The sequence below is a fragment of the Rhineura floridana genome, chromosome 13 (assembly GCF_030035675.1).
Source record: "Rhineura floridana isolate rRhiFlo1 chromosome 13, rRhiFlo1.hap2, whole genome shotgun sequence".
NCBI classification, from domain to species: Eukaryota; Metazoa; Chordata; class Lepidosauria; order Squamata; family Rhineuridae; genus Rhineura; species Rhineura floridana.
Window position 1 is genome coordinate 19,658,381 of NC_084492.1, and position 23,079 is coordinate 19,681,459.

Here is a 23,079-nt window from a genome sequence, read left to right on the forward strand (position 1 = left end):
TTATTGTTGTTGTTGTTGTTAATCCTGGCCCCACACTGATAAATTTAACAGCAACAACAGCAACAACAACAATAATAAATGAATTGCTGCAGAAAAGTGAAGAACTGAATTTCAGACTGGAAAAATGAGAAACTGAGAGAACAAAATTAACAGATCCTTCCATCTCTAGTAAGCACATATTGGGGACTATCACTCAATTTTAAAAAAATCTTAGGCTGAAATTCTGTGGAGAAAAGATAGACAGAACCGAAGTGGCTGAACCACTAGATCTATTGTGCTGCTGGGGCTCACAATAGCAGGGAAGAAGTAAAAAAAAAAAAAGGGAGGGGAACACTGCACCAACCCAGGACTAGTGTAAATTCCTCTGTAATTTGGGGGCAGGGATGTGGGAGAAATCCAATTCAATTTGCATTTAAAAGTGAACTTACCTAATTCACGCCTTTCAGAACTTTATGCAAACTGAAACTAGGGATGTGTTAGAATTCTACCCAATTTTGATTTGGTACCAAATTTTCCATTATTTTTCTTATTCACTATCTTTGCAGATCGGGTTTTTATGTAGTGATTTTCCACAACTATTTTTGGAAATGTTTTTTTTTTAAAGTCTCAATTATTGATATTAATATCAATAATTTAATTGATATTTCCTTCAATTTATCAGTATTTAATTTATCAACATTTCCTTTCATAATATCAATATTTCCTTTAAAATATTAATATCAATATTTTTCTGAGAGGGGGAAATTGATTGGTAAAAGCAGCGACTAGCGGACAAAGAATGAACTTGAATTGATACCACCCTGTTAGGTCGATGAATTGCTTTCGAATTGGCACTAGTCAATAGATTCCATCCCTAACCAAAACATAGCCATCCTTTGAAATCTGCATTTCTCTCAATTTTGCAATGCAGTTCTCTAGCCAAGTAATGTGTACAAAAAGACATATTGTAGGGTAATGTGCATAAAAAATATAGAAGTGAAAATATCACATAAAATACATTACGTTAGGGGAAAGCACTTTTCAAAAATGTGAGTGTTCTGGAAAAATGCAAACAAAAATATATTCAGAGAGATTCAGACTAAAATGCTGAAGAATTTTCATGGTGACTTTTTTAAAAAATGCAAAATGGTGCTGAGATTCAGAGAACTTAACTTGATATTGGAAGCAAGAGAAACTGAAATTGACATTTCCCCATCCCTTATGGGGGGGATGTCATGGGGCTGAGCAGGCTGCCGGCTCCATCTCTTAGCCCAACCTCATCCCAGCACACCCAAAATACACTCCTGGCATGCCTTCTTTTTAACACTGTGAATATCAAGAGTTCTGAAGATGATTGGGAAAGGCTGCAGAGGTTTCTGTGGTCATGAGCAACAGGCATCCAATGTCAAGCTCTCCTTCTTTGAGGTAGGACCTCTCTCTCCACCAGGGCAAATATGTCAATTTCAGTTTCTCTCATATCCTCATTTTTTCCAAACTTAACTTTAATTCTCCACATTTACTCATTAGTTTGCAATTTAAAAAAAAGTTCTCTTGAACATTCTTCAGCATTTTAGTGTGAAATTCTAATATGTATAGTTTTGTATGTCACTGTACCCAATAGGCCACATTTTTGCAAAGCAGTCTTCCCTAATATAATGTGTTTTTGTATGTTATTTTCAATAATATTTCCTGCCCATCAACAGACCAGGAGGACTCTGTCAATGGCGGGCCTTTGCAGCCATGCCCGGAGAAAACCTGATGTGGCTTCAAAGCCCTTCCTACCCCTATTGCAGCGTGGTCATGCATGCCGCATTGTGCAAAGGGCAAGGCAGGGTAGCTATTTAAGCCCTGCTCTGCCCTCTGTCAGCCTCTTTCCGGCCTTGCACAACAACCACCCACCCTCCCTCAGGACAGTACAAGTTTAACTGGTTCTTGGGGCCAGGTAGGAATATTTAGCTCATTGGCCTTCATTTGCTGACAAGTTTCCTGCCTACCCTATACTGTTTTTCTAATTTGTCTGATTGGCTCATCTTTATTTGGCTAATTTGGCTTAATTTGATTTGGTTGATTTGTTGCCTGGCCAAGTAGTTTAACTCTGTAAATAGGAGAATTTGGTCACATTTTGGTGGATATGTGCAGGGATTTCACAGGGTAGGGGTTGGTGAGCACCCTTAGGCACCCTTTAAGGCAGCCTTTCCCAACCAGTGTGCCTCCAGATGTTGTTGGACCACAATTCCCATCTTTCCTGACCATTGGCAATGCTGGCTGAGGCTGATGGGAGTTGTGGTCCAACAACATCTGGAGGCACACTGGTTGGGAAAGGCTGCTTTAAAGTGAAAGGTGTGATCTGAGGCTTGCCTTCTGGGTTGCGAGGCCATTTGGCAGGATAAGGTTCTCCTTTGGGCTCACCTGCAAGACCTACTCAGAGTTGTGTGGCCCTGGGGGGGGTAGAGCAGGAAGGCCTCCCTAACCACCCTACAGGAATGGGGCCTGAAGATCATTTTTATACGATCAAGCACTTAATTGGCTTTATTTAAATAGACGTGGCCCTTGATTTACCCCTACTTCATCTTGTCTTGCCTCTTCATTTCCCGGCTATGGACAGCAAACACATTTATATGCTCAGTTTATCCTAGTATATGAAATTTTGTACACACTGTTTGGTTGGAGAACTACATTGCAAAATTTGGAGAAGTGCAAATTTTGAAGAATGGATGTGTTCTGGTTCACAAAGTGGTTTGAAAAGTGCGAATCAGGTAAGTTTGCTTTTAAATGCAAACTGAATTGAATTTCTCCCCCTCCTCTACTTCGAAGGTGCAGAGAGAGGGAGAGAGAGAGAGAGAGAAAGTAATCTGGTATTTCCTATGGCCCCTGAAATGCCCTCCCAGAAAATATATGATTGTAGGGTATTTTTAAGGTGGGGCTGAGTCTTTCCCTTTAGCTTTAGCTTTTTAAAAAAGAATTGCTCTTCTGCAAACCTTGGTACCTCCCTCTTGTGTGTAGGTGCTGCCATCTTGGCTACATAAGACCAGGCTCTCTCCTGTGAAGTTCAGGAACAGAAAATATAAGATGATGTATGGAAGAGATATCTCTGAAAAGATATATTCTCTATCAACGCAGGTGTCATGTTTTGTTCCTTCTGGTCTTGAAGCTTTTTGTGTGTGCTGCACCTCAATAGGAATAAGGAATTTGGTCTGATGCTGAGCGAGTGATAGTGGCAAACGACAGGACTTCAAGTGGGGATTGTTTAGCTGATGCAAACTGCAGAGTAGGAATCTTTCTGGGAGGAGGGGAAAAATGCATTCAAGTGGCTGAATTACCTCTTGCACTGAAGGGAAGGTTATCTATGTTAGTCAGGGCTGAGGCACAGCTTAACAAACTATTACAGAATGGTATCTTTGATTCTAAATTAAATGTCACGCATAGTTACACAATGGCAAGCTGGCCCAGTTGTCTGGCATAAAAAAAGCACCCTGCATTCCATAAGAAATGTAAAAGCGAGAATGAGAAAAGAGAAAAGAATGCTGGCTGGAGGTGGCATGAAATGACTGTGTTCCGACTAGAGAAAAGATGGGGGAAAGCCACATATAATGGACAGAACACTGAAAGTGGTTAAGAATGTGGGACCAAGATCAGGGAGATTTGTGTTCAAATCACCACTCGGTAGCAAAACTTTCTAGACATGATACCCTCAGCCTAACCTATTTTGTAGGAGTGTTATGACAAGAAAAATGGGAGAAGGGAAACCTGCGTTAGGCTACATCTGTGCCATGCCTTTAAAGCAGTTTTATACCACTCTAGCATTCATGGCTTCACTGCAAAGAATCCTGGGAGATGTAGTTTAAGGGAGCTGAGAGTTCCCAGAGCTTCCTGGGAAGAGGGATTGATTATTAAACCACTCTGGGAATTGTAGCTCTGTGATTTGAACATGGGTCTCCTAACAACGCTCAACACCCTTTACAAACAGCAGCTTCCAGGGTACTTTGGGGGAAGCTCCGTGGCGCAGAGTGGTAAGCGGCGGTAATGCAGCCGAAGCTCTGCTCATCGCTGGAGTTCGATTCCAACGGAAGGAGGAAGTCGAGTCTCCGGTAAAAGGGATCGAGGTCCACTCAGCCTTCCATCCATCTGTGGTCGGTAAAATGAGTACCCAGCATATTCTGGGGGGTAAAAAAGGCCGGGGAAGGAACTGGCAATCCCACCCCATATATACGGTCTGCCTAGTAAACGTCGCAAGACGTCACCCTAAGAGTCGGAAACGACTCGCACTATAAGGGCGGGGACACCTTTACCTTTTTTTATGAAGAGGTATAATACTGCTTTAAAGGTATGATGAAGATGTGGCTTTAAAGATCTATCCTGTTTCTTCCAGAGTTTTCAATAATGGCTTCTATTCTGCCCCTGGGAAACAGCACCAGCTCTCAACACATAGGGCACCTAATTCCCTTAACTCAATAGTAGACAATATCTGTAGCTTCTCTCTGTCCCCCCCCCATGATTTCCATCTGCTGCAAGGATAGCCATTTTGTGTGTTTTTTCTTGTACTCAGAACAAAGACAGATGGATATTGCCATTCCCAGTTCATCCTGATGCCCTAGAGGAAAATGTCCTGCTGGTTCCTTAAGAAGAACAGCTCTGAGAAAGGACAGATTTATGGAGGTGTCAGAGATGCAATGCATTTCTTTCCCATAACTCAGTGTTTCTGTTCTAGATAGGGGAGCTAATGAAAAGTTTTACACAGTATATACAATGTTCAGGAGTGAACTTATGGTGGACGGCACATTACTGATTTACTAGCAAAATGCCCACCCTCACCACAGAAAGCTGGACCATGCTCTAGATTCCAAATGTTAGTACAGGGATAGGGAACCTGTGGCCTTCCCGACGTTGTTGTCTCAAGGAAGTTTAACACTGCTGTCTTATCGGTGTGGCCAACTAGATGTCCATACTGATAAGACAGCAGCTTTAAATTTCCTTGAAAGTGATTTGATAAAGGGTTATTTCTACCCAAAATGCATTGGGCAGTAAATAAAAACACTTTCATTTCCATCTTTGGCTTTTCACTGGCATGGCACTTTGAGCCCCCCCTCCTTGTTACCAGTGCAATCCTCAAAATTAGTCAGTTCATAAGTCAAATAATGTTCATAATTCTCTGATGTATAATGAGCCCTGAAGTGCACGACTGGTTCTAAAGGGTGGCCAGGTGGGGCACTGGCCCGAGGGCCCCTGGAGTTACAGGGGCCCCTTAGGGGCCCCTCCGCTCATCTTCTGCAATCTGCGGCAGCAGCTGCAGATCGCAGGGCAGGAGCTTTTGCCTGCCTGCCATTCCCTTGCCCCATCTACCTGTCTCCTGCCTTTTAGCATTGCCCTTAATGAAGATGGCAGTTGAGGTTTCCCTAAGGTGCTGAAGCCTGTGGGTTGTACCTTTGCTGCCATGGACCACCTCTGGACTCGTAGGCTGCTAAATCATGGAAACATCCAGCCATCCCACATCTCACCAGAGGCAGCTCTTATATCCCCATAATGCACCTCCTGCTATGTCAGCAATGATCCTTCTACCATAAGCTGCAACAATGAGCAATCAATAAAGAAAACAGCTAAATCAAACCCATTGATAATCCCATTTACAATCACAAGTAAAGCCAAACCCAGGAGAAGGAAGGTGAAAAGCACACCTCATTGCTTAACAGCGAATCAAGGCTAAAGTTTTTTTTTTAAAAAAAAATCCTTCCCAACCCATTTAAAGAGCAGCCAGAGAGAGCTGTATGTGCTTCTTCACCAACGTGGGTGGGTTCTGCTATATCCCTGCCTTAGCTGACATTGATCTTGGGCAGCAATGGGACTGCAGTGGGCTCTACTTCTTCCCATCCAAAGCAGGCAACTGACCAATTATCCAAACTCGGGAACCACCAACCCACAGTGCCTCCATCTTGATAGGATTCAGACTCAGTTTATTGGCCCTCATCCAGCCCACCACTGAGTCCAGGCAGTGGTCCAGGGCTTGCACGGCCTCTCCTGATCCAGATGTTACAGAGAAATGGAGCTGGGTATCTTCAGCATACTGCTGACACCTCACCCCAAATCTCTTGATGACTGCTCCCATGGGCTTCATATAGATGTTAAACAGCATGGGGGACAAGATGGTGCCCTGCAGCACCCCACAGCACAGCTGCCAGGGGACTGAAAGACAATCACCCAATGCTATTCTCTGAGAGCGACCCTGGAGATAGGATCGGAACCCCTGTAAAAGAGTGCCTCCAATATGCATCTCACCAAGTCGACCCAGAAGGACACCATGGTCAATGGTATCAAAAGCCGCTGAGAGATCAAGTAAGAATAATAGGGCCGCACTCCCCCTGTCCTCCTACCGATAAAGGTCATCCATCAGGGCAACCAAGGCTGATTCAGTCCCATAACCAGGCCTGAACCCAGACTGGGATTGGTCAAGATAATCTGTTTCATCCAAGAGTACTTGCAATTGCTGCACCACAACCCTCTCAATCACCTTCCCTAAAAAGGGAGTATTTGCAACCGGTCAGTAGTTGTCACAGACCAATGGATCCAGGGTGGGCTTTTTCAGGAGTGGTCGGATCACCATCTCTTTCAAGGTGGCTGGAACCACTCCCTCCCACAATGATGTGTTGATCACACCCTGGATCCACTTGGTCAAACCCCTTCAGCAAGCTTTAATAAGCCAAGAACGGCAAGGGTCGAGAGGACATGTTGCTGGCTGCATCATCGCAAGCACCTTGTCCAAGTCATGAGGCCGCATCAACTGAAACCGTTCCCAAGAAGTTGCAGCAGACATTGCACTGGGCACCTCACTGGGGACTACAGTAGATGTGGAGGGGGCATCAAGACTGCTATGGAGGCGAGCAACTTGACCCTCAAAGTGCCTTGCAAACAATTCGCAGGGGGCCTCCGAAGGGTCTAAAACTCCATTTCCTGGAGCTGATGTCAACAGACCCCTGACAATATGGAAAAGCTCCACTGGATGGCTACTTGAGGATGCAATGGAGGCAGAGAAGTGAGCCTTCTTCGATGCCCTTACACAGTAGGCATGGTTATGATGTTTTACTTGTACCTGATCAGCCTCACAGCACGTCTTTTGCCACTTGTGCTGTAGCCGTCGTCCAGCCTGTTTCATTGCTCTTAGCTCACTGGGTGATCCAGGGCTCTCAGGGGATGGGGCATAAGAAGTGTCAGGCATGGGCAGGAAGAAGGTTAAACTGTGAAAAGGAGGACCCAGTGGGTGGCTGAGTATTCAAGTGGGAATGTTTGCATGGAGGTTGCTGGCTGTATTTCCCACCAGACCTCTCCTTCTTCCCACCCCCTGAAGCAGCACCACACAGGACTGAATCCTTACCAGCTGGCAAGTGGGAGGATTTGATCCTGTGCACTGCTATTGCTGCCTTCAGTGGAGCCACTCATCAAGGAGCAGTACCCTGCAGGATCAAACCTACCTACTCTTGGTCAGGAGGGGTGAAGAAGGGGATGCAGTGTCTCCTCCTTCCCCTGTCTTCTCCCAATGATATGTGTAAAATAGGGTTTAAAAACCCTTGGCCCTGCCCCCAAATTGCTTCAATGGCAAATCTGGGATGGGACAGGTGGTCCCAGGGTCAACAGAGGACAATTTGACCCGATCTGGGGGTCACAGATCAGGACCATGGTGCAGATGGAAGGTATGCACAGCCCCAGTAGTTAGTAATTAGGGAAGGGTGAGACCTGGAGGCACACTTTTTTTTGGCAATTTTCTATACCTGCTGTGGTCCACTGGTAGAACACACACTATTCATGCAAAAGGGCCCAGGTTTAATCTCCAGCTTCTCCAGATAGGGATGAGGGTGTCTCCTGTTTGGAACCCTAGAGAACCTCTGCCAGTCAATACAGATAACACTAGATGGACCAAGGATCTGACCTGGCATAAAACAGCATCCAATATTCCTTTCCCCCCCAATATTCCTATTTTTGTTTTAAGAGAAAGGGTCATAGATCAGTGGTAGAGCATCTGCTTTGCATGCAGAATAGTCCTGACATCTCCAGGTGGGTCTGGGAAAAGACTCCCTCTCTGAAAACCTGGAAAGCCACTGCCAGTCCGTGTAGACCAGAGGTTCTTAGCTGTGGTCCTAGGGGGTCCATGGATGGGCTTCAGGGTGTTCGTGAACTGGGTGCAAAACCAAAACCAAATGAATTTCCAATGCAATAACATTTAGTTATTTATGGGAGTTCATAGCTTTCATTAGATTCTCAGAGGGGATCTGTAAAGCCAAAAAAGTTAAGAACCACTGGTGTAGGCAATACTAAGTTACATGGTCCAGGGGTCTGGCTCAGTATAAGACAGATCCCTATGATTTAATATTCCCAGATCTTGTGGCAGAGCCAGTTGAGCTGTTGAAATGTTGCAGCATATGGATTTTAAAGCCTCTATTAATTTGGATTTTTTAAAAAAGACAGCAATTATGAAAGCATTTAAAATACCTGTCATTTATCACGTACTGTGTTATTATCAAATTCAGCTAACTGCTCATTAATTAATAGCAGCTTTCTTTCTTTTTAAAGGCAGGGTTGGTTAGCCAGTTATCTCCTCACCATGGGTTCTGAGTCTCCATAAACTTTCGGTGTCTGTCTCTGATGAATCCATTCCCACAATCCACACATGATGAACTGATCAATGTCTCCTCTCTCCTTAAGAAATAACTTCTTGCACCACAAAGATGTGCAAGCAGATATTTGCTCACTCATCCGCTTGCATTTTTCCCCCTAATTGGAGTCGCATAGTAGTGAATATTTTTGCAAGGCTGAATTAGTTATCCACTTTCCTGGAAGAATGTTAATAGCCCTCACAGATGTACTCTTTCGCCCCATTTAGCCTTGACACTTGAGAAGAAGAAAAGGTTACAGTGTTAAGAATTGTCATGCATTGTGTCAGCTATTTCCTATTTCCTGTCTAGGTTGCAATGCTTATAGTAGAGTTCACCTGGGGGATGAACATGAAGTTGCCTAATCAGCCAAAGTCAAGTCAAAACCACAGGTTTAGTTGAACTGCCACAGCTGTTCACCATTGGGGATTTTAGGAACATGGAATGCTATCGTATACTGAGTCAGACCATTGGCCTATCTAGCTCAGTATTGTCCACACTGACTGGCAACAGCTATCCAGGGTTTCAGATGGGACATTTCCAGCCCTATCTGGAGATGCTGTGGATTGAACCTGGGACCTTTTGCATGTAAAGCAGATTCCTTACAACTGAGCCACAGTCCTTAGAGGCAACTTGGGTGATACAGAAAATTACCATCAAAACTAATAGCTCCAGGATTCATTGGGGAAACCATGAGCTGCTACACTCATGTGTAATTTTACATTGTGTGGCACTCATAAATTTATGTGGCACTTTGCAAGTATGGAATTATGGGGCACTGCGACTTCAACATTTTCCTTCAACATTTTTATTAATGACTTGGATGAGGAGGTACAGAGCATGCTTATCAAATTTGCAGATGATACAAAATTGGGGGGCATAGCTAGTACCGTGGAAGACAGAAACAAAATTCAAAGGGACCTTGATAGGCTGGAGCATTGGGCTGAAAACAACAGAATGAAATTCAACAGGGATAAATGTAAAGTTCTACACTTAGGAAAAAGAAACCAAATGCACAGTTACAAGATGGGGGATACTTGGCTCAGCAATATTACATGTGAGAAGGATCTTGGAATTGTCATTGATCACAAGCTGAATATGAGCCAACAGTGTGATGTGGCTGCAAAAAAGGCAAACGCTATATTAGGCTGCAGTAACAGAAGTATAGTTTCCAAATCGCATGAAATATTAGTTCCCCTCTGTTCAGCACTGGTTAGGCCTCATCTTGAATACTGCATCACGTTCTGGTCTCTGCACTTCAAAAAGGATTGAGACAAACTGGAACAGGTTCAGAGGAGGGCAACAAGGATGATCAGTGAACTGGAAACCAAGCCCTATGAGGAGAGACTGAAAAAACTGGGCATGTTTAGCCTTGAGAAGAGAAGACTGAGGGGAGATATGAAACGCTCTTCAAGTACATGAAAGGTTGTCACATAGAGGAGGGCCTGGAATCTCTTCGCGATCGTCCCAGAGTGCAGGACACGGAATAATGGGCTCAAGTTGCAGGAAGCAAGATTTCGACTGGACATCAGGAAAAAACTTCCTAACTGTTAGAGCCATATGGCAATGGAATCAATTAGCTAGAGAGGTAGTGGGCTCTCTAACACTGGAGGCATTCAAGAGGCAGCTGGACAGCCATCTGTTGGGCATGCTTTGATTTGGATTCCTGCACTGAGCAGGGGGTTGGACTTGATGGGCTTATAGGCCCCTTCCAACTCTACTATTCTATGATTCTATGATTCCCTTCTAGCAAGAAAGACCATTGGCATTTTAGTGCCAACTGAAATCAACAGCCCTCTTTAGGCATGTGTTTTCAAGGAACACATGAGGGGAGAGCAGGGATCTGCCTCCTGTCCCCATCACCCTACACGAGATGGAGGCAACCAGTCTGCATCAAGGGATGTATACATGGGGGCTGCCTGTGCATTGGGGACTTTCTAGGGTTCTACATCATGTGAGGAGCCTACACAAATATAGCAAACTCCCTGCTGCAGACAGTCACTCTCCAAATTGTGTAGGGATACAGGGAAGCTGGTGATGGGATGGGAACACTTACCTGGAGAGGCGCAGGGCAGAATAGGTCAGCGCAGTGCAAATGCATTTGCTAAGCCAATCTGGTGCTCCCGCTGGTATATTTGCACCACAGCAAACTTACCTGTGCCTTGCCCATCCCAGTAAACTGCAGTGATGCCAGTGATGGGAGGTCAGGTAAGTGCCTCCACCCTGCTGACTAGTGGTTGGAGGAAAGCTAGCATGTTCATCCCTACTCTCTCACCCTGAGTGTTCACTAAATACTAATGCTTGAAGAGGGCTACAATGTCACTTTCATCCATACCTTCCAGGACACTGATGGGGTTTAAACTTATTCTTGAGCCATTTCCAATAGTTTCATTCCAATAGGACTATCAGATGTCAGACTTGAAGAAACAAAGAACCATTAAAGGACAAAGGGCATTTGAGCTATCTCCTGGCTAAGATGGGTAGTTACCTCCTACCGAAGAGGCTTGGATAATATGCAAATTTATTTAGATTTAATTGGCTAATCAATTAAATGCAAGATGGTTAATGGACTAAGAGCCTTTAATCAATCGATAGGCCTAATTACATTGTTTCTCTATATCCATTACCTGCCCTCACTGAATTAAATAATATTTCAACAGGTGCTTTGAGAAACCGAGGTCATCCACTGAATGGAGCTGCATTAATCGAAAGCAGTATTTTATTACATCAATATCTGCCTTCATTCTGGGATGAAATATAATGGTGGTTTTGAAGCCTAATAGAGTCTAGTCTTTACAGAGAATAAACTTTATTCCCTGTTAGGTTCAGACCTTTCAGCAGTTTCTTGCTTCTTACCAGACCCTTGGTAATAGTTTTTGACATTGGCAATGGCTCTGAGGTATTTATACTGTTTCTGCCAATAGCCTTGGCTGCCAACACAATTTTGTGGGAAAATGTTCCACATTTTGTTCAAGACCTTGTGTGGTGGCAACGTTGATACATTTTTATTTCTTCAGACATGTTACGATGCGGCCTATCACTGCTTAATGTCAGAGGGAGCAACTGTCTCAGGTGTTTAAATGGAGTAATCCCAGTCAAGCCCCCAAGCCTGTGCTCAGCCATTTTGTTCAGGCAAAAGCACTAAAGAGATATCAAGAGCCCAACACACAGACCTCTGACACATCTACGCCACCAGTGGATTCTCTCTTCTGCTGAACAAATCTCTCCCCAAAATTCAGCCCCCAAGCTACAAAAGTCAAGACAAAACTTCCCTATGGAGAACTTTCAGCTAAGCAGTGATTTTGCTGATTAACAATGTTATTTCATTATTTTATATGCTGTATTTCATTTTTAATACATTATAAATTTTATAATGTTTGTTTGCATCATTATAATAATTTTGTGGAATGGTGGAATATTACTACAGCTACTACTACCAGTGAGGCTTTTTTTTTTACATGAGGGAGCATTGAAAAAAGGTATCTTCTTTTGCATTGGAGCAAAAAATCTTAATTTCACATATACGCTCATGGGGTCTGAACTGGCGGTGACCGACCAGGAGAGAGACCTCGGGGTTGTAGTGGACAGCACGATGAAAATGTCGACCCAGTGTGCGGCAGCTGTGAAAAAGGCAAATTCCATGCTAGCGATAATTAGGAAAGGTATTGAAAATAAAACAGCCGATATCATCATGCCGTTGTATAAATCTATGGTGCGGCCGCATTTGGAATACTGTGTACAGTTCTGGTCGCCTCATCTCAAAAAGGATATTCTAGAGTTGGGAAAGGTTCAGAAGAGGGCAACCAGAATGATCAAGGGGATGGAGCGACTCCCTTACGAGGAAAGGTTGCAGCATTTGGGGCTTTTTAGTTTAGAGAAAAGGCGGGTCAGAGGAGACATGATAGAAGTGTATAAAATTATGCATGGCATTGAGAAAGTGGATAGAGAAAAGTTCTTCTCCCTCTCTCATAATACTAGAACTCGTGGACATTCAAAGAAGCTGAATGTTGGAAGATTCAGGACAGACAAAAGGAAGTACTTCTTTACTCAGCGCATAGTTAAACTATGGAATTTGCTCCCACAAGATGCAGTAATGGCCGCCAGCTTGGATGGCTTTAAAAGAAGATTAGACAAATTCATGGAGGACAGGGCTGTCAATGGCTACTAGCTGTGATGGCTGTGCTCTGCCACCCTAGTCAGAGGCAGCATGCTTCTGAAAACCAGTTGCTGGAAGCCTCAGGAGGGGAGAGTGTTCTTGCACTCGGGTCCTGCTTGCGGGCTTCCCCCAGGCACCTGGTTGGCCACTGTGAGAACAGGATGCTGGACTAGATGGGCCACTGGCCTGATCCAGCAGGCTCTTCTTATGTTCTTATGTTCTTATGCATATAGGTTGACGTGGTCCAGTTTTTAATAGTACACAACTAATCACTTTCCAAAAGACAAGCTCATTCACAACAGTTTTTTAAATATAATATATATATTATTCCCTTGTCTTTTAATGGATCAAATAAAGCCTAAACTAGACTTGGCACTTACTGCATGAATGCAATTAACATATGGCTTTAAATAACAGCACCGTGCAAGCCTGAACAGCCATGAGGTTATGGATGTGAAGGCAGTTATATTCTTTCTCCTCTGCCACATTCCTGCTGAAAAAAATCCCCTCTCTGAAGTCAGTGGGAACTTCTCTTTTAATGCAAATAGCACCTGATTGCTATTCAGAAATGTGAGAGGGAGAGGTAAATAGCCAACACAGTGCCCTCCAAATATGTTAAACTACAACTCCCATCAACTCTGGCCAATGGTAGAGGATGATGGAACTTGTAGTTCAAAACATTTGGAGGACATATTGGCTACCCCTCTCTTAATCATTGAATAGCAGAATTGGAAGGGGCCAATACAGTCATCGAGTCCAACCCCATGCTCAATGCAGGAATCCAGTTTAAAGCATACCCAACAGATGGCTATCCAGCTGCCTTGTGAATGCCTCCAGTATTGGAGAGCCCACCGCCTCCCTAGGTAATTGGTTCTGTTGTCATTTAGGAGGTTTTTCCTGATGTTCATTCAAAATCTGGCTTCCTATAACTTGATCCCTTTATTCCATGTCCTGCACATAGTAACCTGAACACCCGAAGGCCACCCAAGAACAGTAACACGGCAATAAAAGAGAGAGGTCTTTGTCACTTCTGCATTTCATAACCATCTAACCATCATTCACTAGAATATACTTTAACCCAGAGGTGGCTGGTGGTTATTGGGACTGGTGGGTTGGAAGGCAGGGAGCCCAACATTAGGTGGAGCCTGAGCCAATGACAGGTAGAGCTGCCCCCTGACTGGTTGTAAGAAAGAAGGCAGGCAGGTGGGGGCTGGCTGAGGGCACACTGAGGTTGGTGGAGCAGCACTCCATTTGCCCTAATGGACAGGCCTTCACTGCTTTAATCTTTTAAAATGAATATTTAATTCAAAGTGATAAGCTTCCCTTTTGGGATGGGAGTAGATGGCTTCTTTCAGATCAATCCAAATCTGTTTCTCTTCGACTACCTTGTCTGTAGCATCATTGCAAGGGCAAGAAAAAGGAGGAAGAGTAATCAAAGGAGAGAGGGGGGGAGAAAGAGAAGGCTTCCCCATACAGCAGACATCCCTATAAATAAGTGGATTGCAAAGGAGCAAAGACAAAGCCTCAGCTGTTTAAGTTGAAAGTCAAAGCCGAACATACAGTTAAGTCAAGCAAGGAAAGCTCTCTATTCGTTTTTTCCTCGCCAAGGAACACAAACTCAGACTGAATTAAGTTTTCATATTAAAGCCCTTCCAGAATGCTCATAAGATTAAACGTTGAATAGCTCTGCTACTTAAATGGTGTATTTGAGATTAAAGTCCACTGATGAGGCTGACACCACCAAATGTAGGCAGACAAATCATACATATGGCATCTTTGGGCTCATCATTCCCTGTTTTTGCCTACCAATCAAATGTGTTATACATAAAACACAGGGATGGCCCGAGACACTGTGTCGCTAAAAGACAAAATGGTGCTTCCCCATTCCTAGATGACAACCTGGTTGCCAGTAGGGATGGGATCCACTGGCCAATGCCGGTTCCAAAGCATTCTGTCAACCTAACAGGCTGGCATCAGTTTGAGTTCATTGTGTATCTGCTAGCTGCTGCTTTTACCAATCAGTATTTTTTCACTCAGAAAAAAATTGATATTAATATTGATATTTTAAAGGAAATATTTTGAAGGAAATACCGATATTTCCTTTAAAAATGTTGCTATTTTGAAGAAATCAATGTTTTAGAGGTGGATTTTTTTTAAAAAAAACTCTGTGTTTTCAGAAATAGCCATGGAAATTCGCTACATTAAAATCCAATCCTCCACAATTAAGAATAAGCAAATTAACAGAAAAATTTGGTACCAAACCTAAATTAGGTGGAATTCTAACACATACTTAGTTTCCGAAACATGACCAAGCTCGGTTCAAGATTCTACTCTTTGTAAACAAAGCTCAAAATAACCTAGGACCACTCTGCCTGAAGTACTACTTTGTTTTTTATACACTGGCCAGATCACTGTGATCATCTGGAGAAGCCCTCCTGACTGTCCGACACTTCAGTTAGTGGTGCCAGAAGGGTTGTTGGGGAATTCTGAAGGAAATTGGGGCAGAAATTGCTAATGTTCACTTATTTGTCCCATGTCCAGAATGGAAATCAATCAGTGAATCCAATTAATATTCACAGCTGTTTTCAATCTACAAATCCTATGTAATTCATCCAGACATTAAACGTTCCAGTTTTTCACTTATAGCAGTCTTGCTGCCACAATCGTACAAGTTAGTTCTATGCGTTCCTTGCTTATCAGTTGAGATGTATCATTTAGCAAGATTTTTTTTATAGTTTTAATGGTTTTATTATATACAACCTTGATTTTTTTTGAGTTGACAGCTTATCAATATTCTTATTTGTTGTTGTATGGCTTCAGGTCGATTAATGGCGATCCTATGAATCTGCTTTTGGATATATTCATAGAGTTTTCAGGGTAAGAGGTATTCAGAAGTGGTTTACCATTGCCTTCCTCTAAGCCTATGGCACCCGGTATTCCCAGGAGGTCTCTCATCCAAGTACTAACCAGGGTTGACCCTGCTTAGCTTCCAAGATCAGACGAGATTGGGCGTGTTCAGGGTAGTAAATGTATAAATACCCAGCCAAATATTAAGATCTTCAAAGGAGAGCCTGTTGACTATACTATCACTGGCAGATCATCATTTAATGATTTCTTGGTGCCAATGATCCACTGGAATACCCTCCCTCCTGCAGGAGAGGAGGCACTAGGAACAGGAAGATCTGACAGTATTGGTTCTCTCAGTTTCTCATTTTTCCAATCTTAAATTCATTCCACCACATTTCTGCAGCAGTTTGAGGGTGGTTTTTTTTTTAATCTTCATGAAAATTCTCCAGCATTTTAGTGCAAACTTCTCCTAATAAACACAATGTTGTAGGCAGTTTTGACCGAAATACACATTTTGCAAGCCATTTCTCGTCACATGATGCATTTTTTTGCATGTCATTTTCAATCTTACATTCATTTTTATGCACACTTTCCCCTAACATATGCATTTTTAAAAATTGTTTGGTTAGCAAACTGCATTGCAAAATTCAAATAAGTGTGAATTTTGAAGGATGTGTCAGTTCTCATATTGGTTTGGAAAGTGTGAATTTGATAGATTTGCCTTGAAATGCAAACTGAATCAAATCCCCACCCACACCCCATCCAGGGCCGGGAATGCAGGGGCCCTTGGGCATTAGCCTGCCCCGGGCCCCTCTGCTTCCCTTCCGCGATCCCGCGAATCGCAAGACGAGCTTCCGAACTGCCCACCATCCCCCACCATCCCCAGTGCTTCACCTACCTTTCTCTGCTGTTCACGCAGGGTTGCCATCAATAAAGATGGCGGTCGAGGTTTCCATAAGGGACTGAAGCCTTTGCCGCCATCTTGGTAGGTGAAGCACGGGGGATGGTGGGCAGCTCAGAAGCTTGTCTTGCGATCCACAGGATTGCGGAAGGGGAGCGGAGGGCCCCCCAGGGGCTCCTAGAGCTGCGGGGCCCTCAGGCCAGTGCCCAACCTGGCCGCCCTTTGGAACTGGCCCTGCCCCCATCCCTAGGAGGCATTGAAACGCCAACATTGGATGACCCTGGGTTTTTGGTATCATAAAAAAGGGGAAATGTCTCTTTATCCACTTTCTCCAATCAGTTGAGGAGGCTGCAGAACACTGGAGAAATGTTTAATGGAAAGAAAAACACACACACTGTTTGCAGCCACCTCACCGCAGCCACCCCGGTTCTAAATAAATTCTAAAGTGCCTTGAAAAAGAGGTAAAAAAAATGGAAGCCTTCTTCTCAGGGGAAGAAAAGGCTTGAGAAACTGAAGGACAGGTTTTGCCACAGCAATAATTTAGTCCCAGTGATATATCTAAAGTGAAGAAGAAATTGGTGTTTATCTGGAGATCACTTGGGTACCAGTGAAAGCAGAGCTTTAAGAACTCTCCAGAGGACCCTAAAGAGAACACATTCTTCTTTAAAGGTGTCCTGGGACTGACTATCTCCCCCTTTGCTGCTCTCATGCCATTCTACGCTTTCTCCTTCCTGTTCTCATTTGTAAAATGATTCTTGCCTTTATTTTGCTGAATTGTTGAAAACTATCTTGAACTCCTTCCACTGCCAGTAAGCAATTCAGGGTATTAGCAATGCATTATTTGGAACTTAGATCTGAAATTGCAACAGACTTCTAACAACATTTAGCTCCCATTCAAAGTTGGAGCCACAGCCCTAAATTCCATGTTAATCATCTAGCCTCAGTTGGATTGACTATCATCATCTTTTATAGACAAAGGAGAAAAGGAAGACAGTTAACCATGTCACAAAGGTCTAGTCCTTTAAGCAAAGAGCCTCTAGATCAAGTTACTTGGTCTTTGGCTTTCGACAATATACTTTTGGTTTTCATTTAAAACAAGTTCCAAATGGAGATGAGAAAAATTCAAAATTGTTCCCTGCTTTTGAATTCTGAAATAGTCTTGTTTTACATCATACGTGTCAAATAAGTTATGTTTACATAAAGCAATCCCTTTCGTTAAAAAAAAAAATCTTTCAGAAAAACCAGGCACCACCCAAGTTCCCAGGGACATTTCCAACACTTGTATAAACAAAGAGAAGCAAAAGAGTTTATGAGTTTCATACCCTCCATAATTTTACACACGAAAAGAGAGGAAGGCCCCGTTTAAAGTGGAAAGTACCATTCCACTTTAAACAGTCATGGCATGTTAAGGAAGCTGAGGATTGTTAGGAGATACCTCGTCTCCTCACAGAGCTACAATTCCCAGAGTTTCTTCAGAAGAGGGACTAACTGTTAAACCACTGTGGGAATTGCAGCTCTGTGAGGGGAAGAGGGGTCTCCTAACAATAATCTCAACAAACTACAGTTCCCAGAATTCTTTAGGGGAAGCCATGACTGTTTAAAGTGTAGTGCAGATGGGGTCAAAGGGATATAGGAACAGAAGAATCTGCCTTATACTGACCATTGGTCCATTTAGCAGCCAGATTTTAGCTCAATATTGTTAACATTGACTGGTAGAGAGAGGCAATTTTGGTTTTTCTGAATTTCTCATTTTTTTAATCATTAAGTTCAGTTCCACATCAGTTTGTGATTTATTTATTTCTCTTTTTTTAAAAAAAACTCCTCATGAAAATTGATTAGCATTTCAGTGTGAATTTCTTCTAATGTATGCAATTTTGTATAGATATAGATATATACAATTGGGTTGCAGGGAAGGATGAGGGAGAAATTCAGTTCAATTCACATCTAAAGGCAAATCCAACTAATTGCATTTCCCCAAACAATACATGAACCAAAACACAGTCACCTTTCAAAACCCTCACTTCTCTGAATTTTGCAATTCAATCCTCCAGCCAAGGAATGTGAACAAAGGTGCATAGATTAAGGTAAAGTGTGCCTAAAAGTGGTGGAAATTAATATGAGAAATTTGTGCTAAAATGATGATGAATTTTCATGAGGAGTTTTTCTTTAAAGAATTTAAAACTGATGTGAGCCTCTGGAAAACTGAAGATAAGATTGGGAAACAGATTCTGCGAGAAACTGCAGTAGACAGATTTGCCCATCCCTAGTTGCATGACTTCTGCCTGAGACTTTGTAGATCCAATCAGAATTAACACTAGAGGGCTAGAGGAACAAAAGACAGAAACCTGGTATAAAACCTGGGATTAGGTCCCTGTAGCCATGGAAACCATATGGTTTTTGGGGCCCTTCAGACACAGGAATCCTCTATGGATCATCCACTGACTCCCCTTTGATAATCTATCCTCTTTGTGGATTAAAATAACGTCATCAAATTCAATTTAGATTGCTTCCCAGATTTCACAATTTCAAACCGATCTAACTATACTTAAAAAACTAGCACACCTTGATTTTTCAGCAGTTCTTTTTCATATCTCAGAAAGCCTGTCAGCTGAGATTTTAAATTCAGCAGCCAGTCAGAAAAGAATCTGGTAAGATTACATGATTGTAGAACAGTTTATTTCAAGGTTCTCTTGAACAAGTACTAGATCTGCATTAAAAGCCAGCACAAGGGAGGTGGAAATGACAGAGCAGGTTTGTGACATTTTCAAAGAGTTATTCCACAGTGATATTATCTTTTTTTGTTCTAACTATTAAATGCATCCAGAATCTCTGGCCTTGTTTGAGAGGCAGAACTGGGAATGAATATATGGATAGTCAGATAATCAACATTCTTTTAGAGGTTGTGTGTGTCGTGCTTGCGAGAAAGACGGAATGAGCAGATATGGCATGTGATTTACATAAAGCACAACCAATTTCTTTGGTCTTGAACTTTTAATAAAAGAAAGAGATCGTTTAAAATGTGATTGTGAATGGCTTCTAATTAATAGGATATAAAGAGTCCATTGAAATTGATGAAGAGACATTTTATGAAAATGAAGGCATAGCTTTCTTTGGAAATGCTCAGAGGGTCACATAAGTGTGCAGTATTTCTAGGCTTCCTGTGCCGGCACACCACAAACACCAGGATAATGGCTGTCCCCAGGTATCCTCCATCCATCTGCTGGGGTTATACGTCAAGGAACAGCATAAAACCTCTGCCATTATTGTTAGACTTTTACATTAACATTATTTAAACTACTTAGATTGCACGTCTGTTTTCAGTCCTCAGAGGAGGTTAACATAAGTGGAAACTGCTTAAAATACTTTGCAGTGCTTTTGTGGCTCTATTTTTTTTTAAGCCAATTTTGCAGGAAAAGGTAAAAAAACAGGCAAACAGGTGGAAGTATTTTCCCCACAAGGGCAGATCTGGGCCTTTTTAGTTTAGCAAAAACAAAAATAAACAAAACTAAAAACTCTCCAAGGGATAGAAGTGTATAGAAGTTTGCATAGTACACAGAAAGTATAGACAGATACTTTTTTTCTCCATCTCTCCAAATACTGGTCTTGGGGTCATCCAGTGGAATTGATTGGCTATAGTCAGGACAGTCAAATACATTTTCACCAAATGTGCAAGTGATTTATGGAATTCACAAGATGTGGTAATAGCTTACAGAACATTCTTAACTATAGAAAGCTGGATCAACTTAATGTTGGTGTAACTTATGTCAGGGTAAATTACCCCTATTCCAAACTCCGTTCAGGAGGAATTTGACAAAAATTACCCTTTTTGCCAGAATTTTTTTTGGGGGGGGTGTCTAGGTCACATGACCAAGCTGAAAGGGTTTTGGAATAGGTGTAAGTCATCTTTTGTCCCATCCCACTCCCACCACATCCCTGGAGCACCCCTTTTTAGGGATTTATGCTGGCATAAATATACTAGATTAGTTTCTGTTGACTGAGCCCTGGTTGAGCTGGAGTGAGGGACTTGGATAATCCCAAGAACTGCTGAATCCAAGCTCTTTCATCCTGGCAGCTCTTGGGCTTGGACTGCACTATTAGATAGGTTTGAAACAAACAAACAAACAACACAAATTCATGGATAAGAGGTTTGTCAATGGCTGTTACCCAGGATGGAATAATGGAACATCCAATGCATAACATTTGCTGGGAGACAACAACAGAAAGGGTTGCTGATGAATATCAATTTGCATATGTATATTCATAAGTTAATTCTATCCTATTTATGCATTAATTTGTAGATTTTTTAAAAAAAATCCATTTTAAATACACATTTAAATGCATATTTTATCTCAAAGCACACATTTAAGAAACAAATGTTACCAGATAGACAGACAGACAGACAGACAGACAGACAGACAGTTAGATAGATAGATAGATAGATAGATAGATAGATAGATAGATAGATAGATAGATAGATAGATAGATAGATATTGCTACATTTTTGAGTGAAATTTGTTTTGCAAAATTAGGAAAAGTGCAAAATTTGAAGGACAGTTGTGTTCTGATCCCTGTGCTAAGTCTAGAAGGTGTGAATTAGGTCAATTCAATTATAAATGCAGACTGAATGAAATTCTCCACCATGATCATAGTCTTCATATCCAATTTCTGGGTTTTAGGGAAGCACCTGGCTAGTTAGTGCAAAAACAAGAATCCTGAATAATATTTGCACCAGAACCCTGGACAATATTTTCTCTGATCCAGCAGGACTCTTCTTGTGTGGTTTTTTCAAGAGAAAGGACTGGCATGCAACTGACCATTCTAGATAAATATTGACACTCTGCTAACGGTATGCAAAAGATTCAGAATCAAAGCAGGCCATTTTGGACAGATTCACGGCTTATCCATACCAATGTGGGATGGGACATCTCTGAAGTGCCACAAGCCAAAGTAACAAACTCTGAAGTGCCTTCGGGCATGTTGCAAATTGGAATGTTAAAAGGTGCTGCATATTGAAACATTTCTCCCCAGTCTTACTACAGGCATACTCCGCTTAACGTCGCCTCTCTATAACGTACATGCTCCATATGTCCCCATACCCCGCTTAACGTTTGAGCGCTTCGCAATAACGTACACTTTATTGGCATGACACCGCTGCCATCTAGTGGTGATTGCATGCAGTACAAGTGAAGACAATTGCTTCACTTAAAGTTTATTTTCGCTTAAAGTATACTCTCCGGTCCCATTGCGAACCTTAAAGCAGGGTATGCCTGTATACAAGGAAAATGCCAAAGTGGTGAGAAGAGGGGCGGAGAGAGCTGATTGGTGACTGACAGGTCTAGTTTCTAATCAGGGGGGAATGTTTTACCAGGGCTCTCCAATCACAGCACTTTGGCGAAGGGATGTTGAAGTAATGCATTTTTTAAGTAAAATACAAGCTTGAAGCTGGCTTTTCCCCCATTTTCCCCATACTACCCCACCCCCATCCTTCTGAAATTTTCCAGGTTACATTACCAGAGTCACATCTATGACTTATACCATTTTAGCAATAAAATCCTTGTCCATAAAACCACAGGGAAGCAAATCCCTTTTAGTTGTCCCCCGCCAAAAAAAAATATTGTAAAGGTTTCTGACACAGATATGGTCATAGCTGGCAGACAAAGCTGGTAAAAGGCATGCCTAGCCACCCTGGTCACTTGGGCCTCTAATGAGAAAGGTGTATCCAACCCCAACCAGAACAGTCAACTGGCCTATTTTCCAGAAACACATACCAGCTACCCATAGACCAACTGTCTTCCCAGGATTCAGACTCAGCTTATTGGCCCTCATCCAGTTCACCACTGCATTCTGGCATTGGCCAGAGTTTGCGCAGCCTCTGCTGATTCAGATGTTATAGTGAAGTAAAGCTGGGTGTCATCAGTGTACTGATGGCACTGTGCTCCAAAACATCTAATGACAACTCCCAATGGTTTCACATAGATGTTAAATGGTGTTGGGGACAACATAGTGCCCTGCATAACCCCATAGCACAGGTGCCAGGGAATTGAAGAATACTCCCCCAATGCTACTGTCTAGGGTCAACCATGCAGATAGGAATAGGACCACTGTAGTATAGTGCCTTCTATACCTATCCCATACATCCTTGATCCAGGTGGATATTATGGTTAATGGTATCAACAGCAGCTGTGAGATGAAGAGGAACAGGGATGCACTCCCCCTGTCCATGTTCCTCTCCTGATACAGGTCATGCATCAGGACAACCAAGGTCAATTCAGTCCTGAATCCAGGCCTGAACCCAGACTGAAGTGGATCCAAATAATCAGTGTCATCCAGCAGCACTTGCAGTTGCTTGCCACCACCATCTCCACTACCTTATCCCAAAATGGGGTATTGGCAATTGGCTGGCACTTGTTACAAACTAACAGGGCCCAAGATGGCCTTTTTAAGGAGTGGCTGCCCTATTGCCTCTTTAAGGGCAGCTGGAACCTCCTACTCTGTTCAGCTCTATGCAGATCCCACCATATGTGAAGAACTCCATCATTAGTACAGCCACCACACTTTTT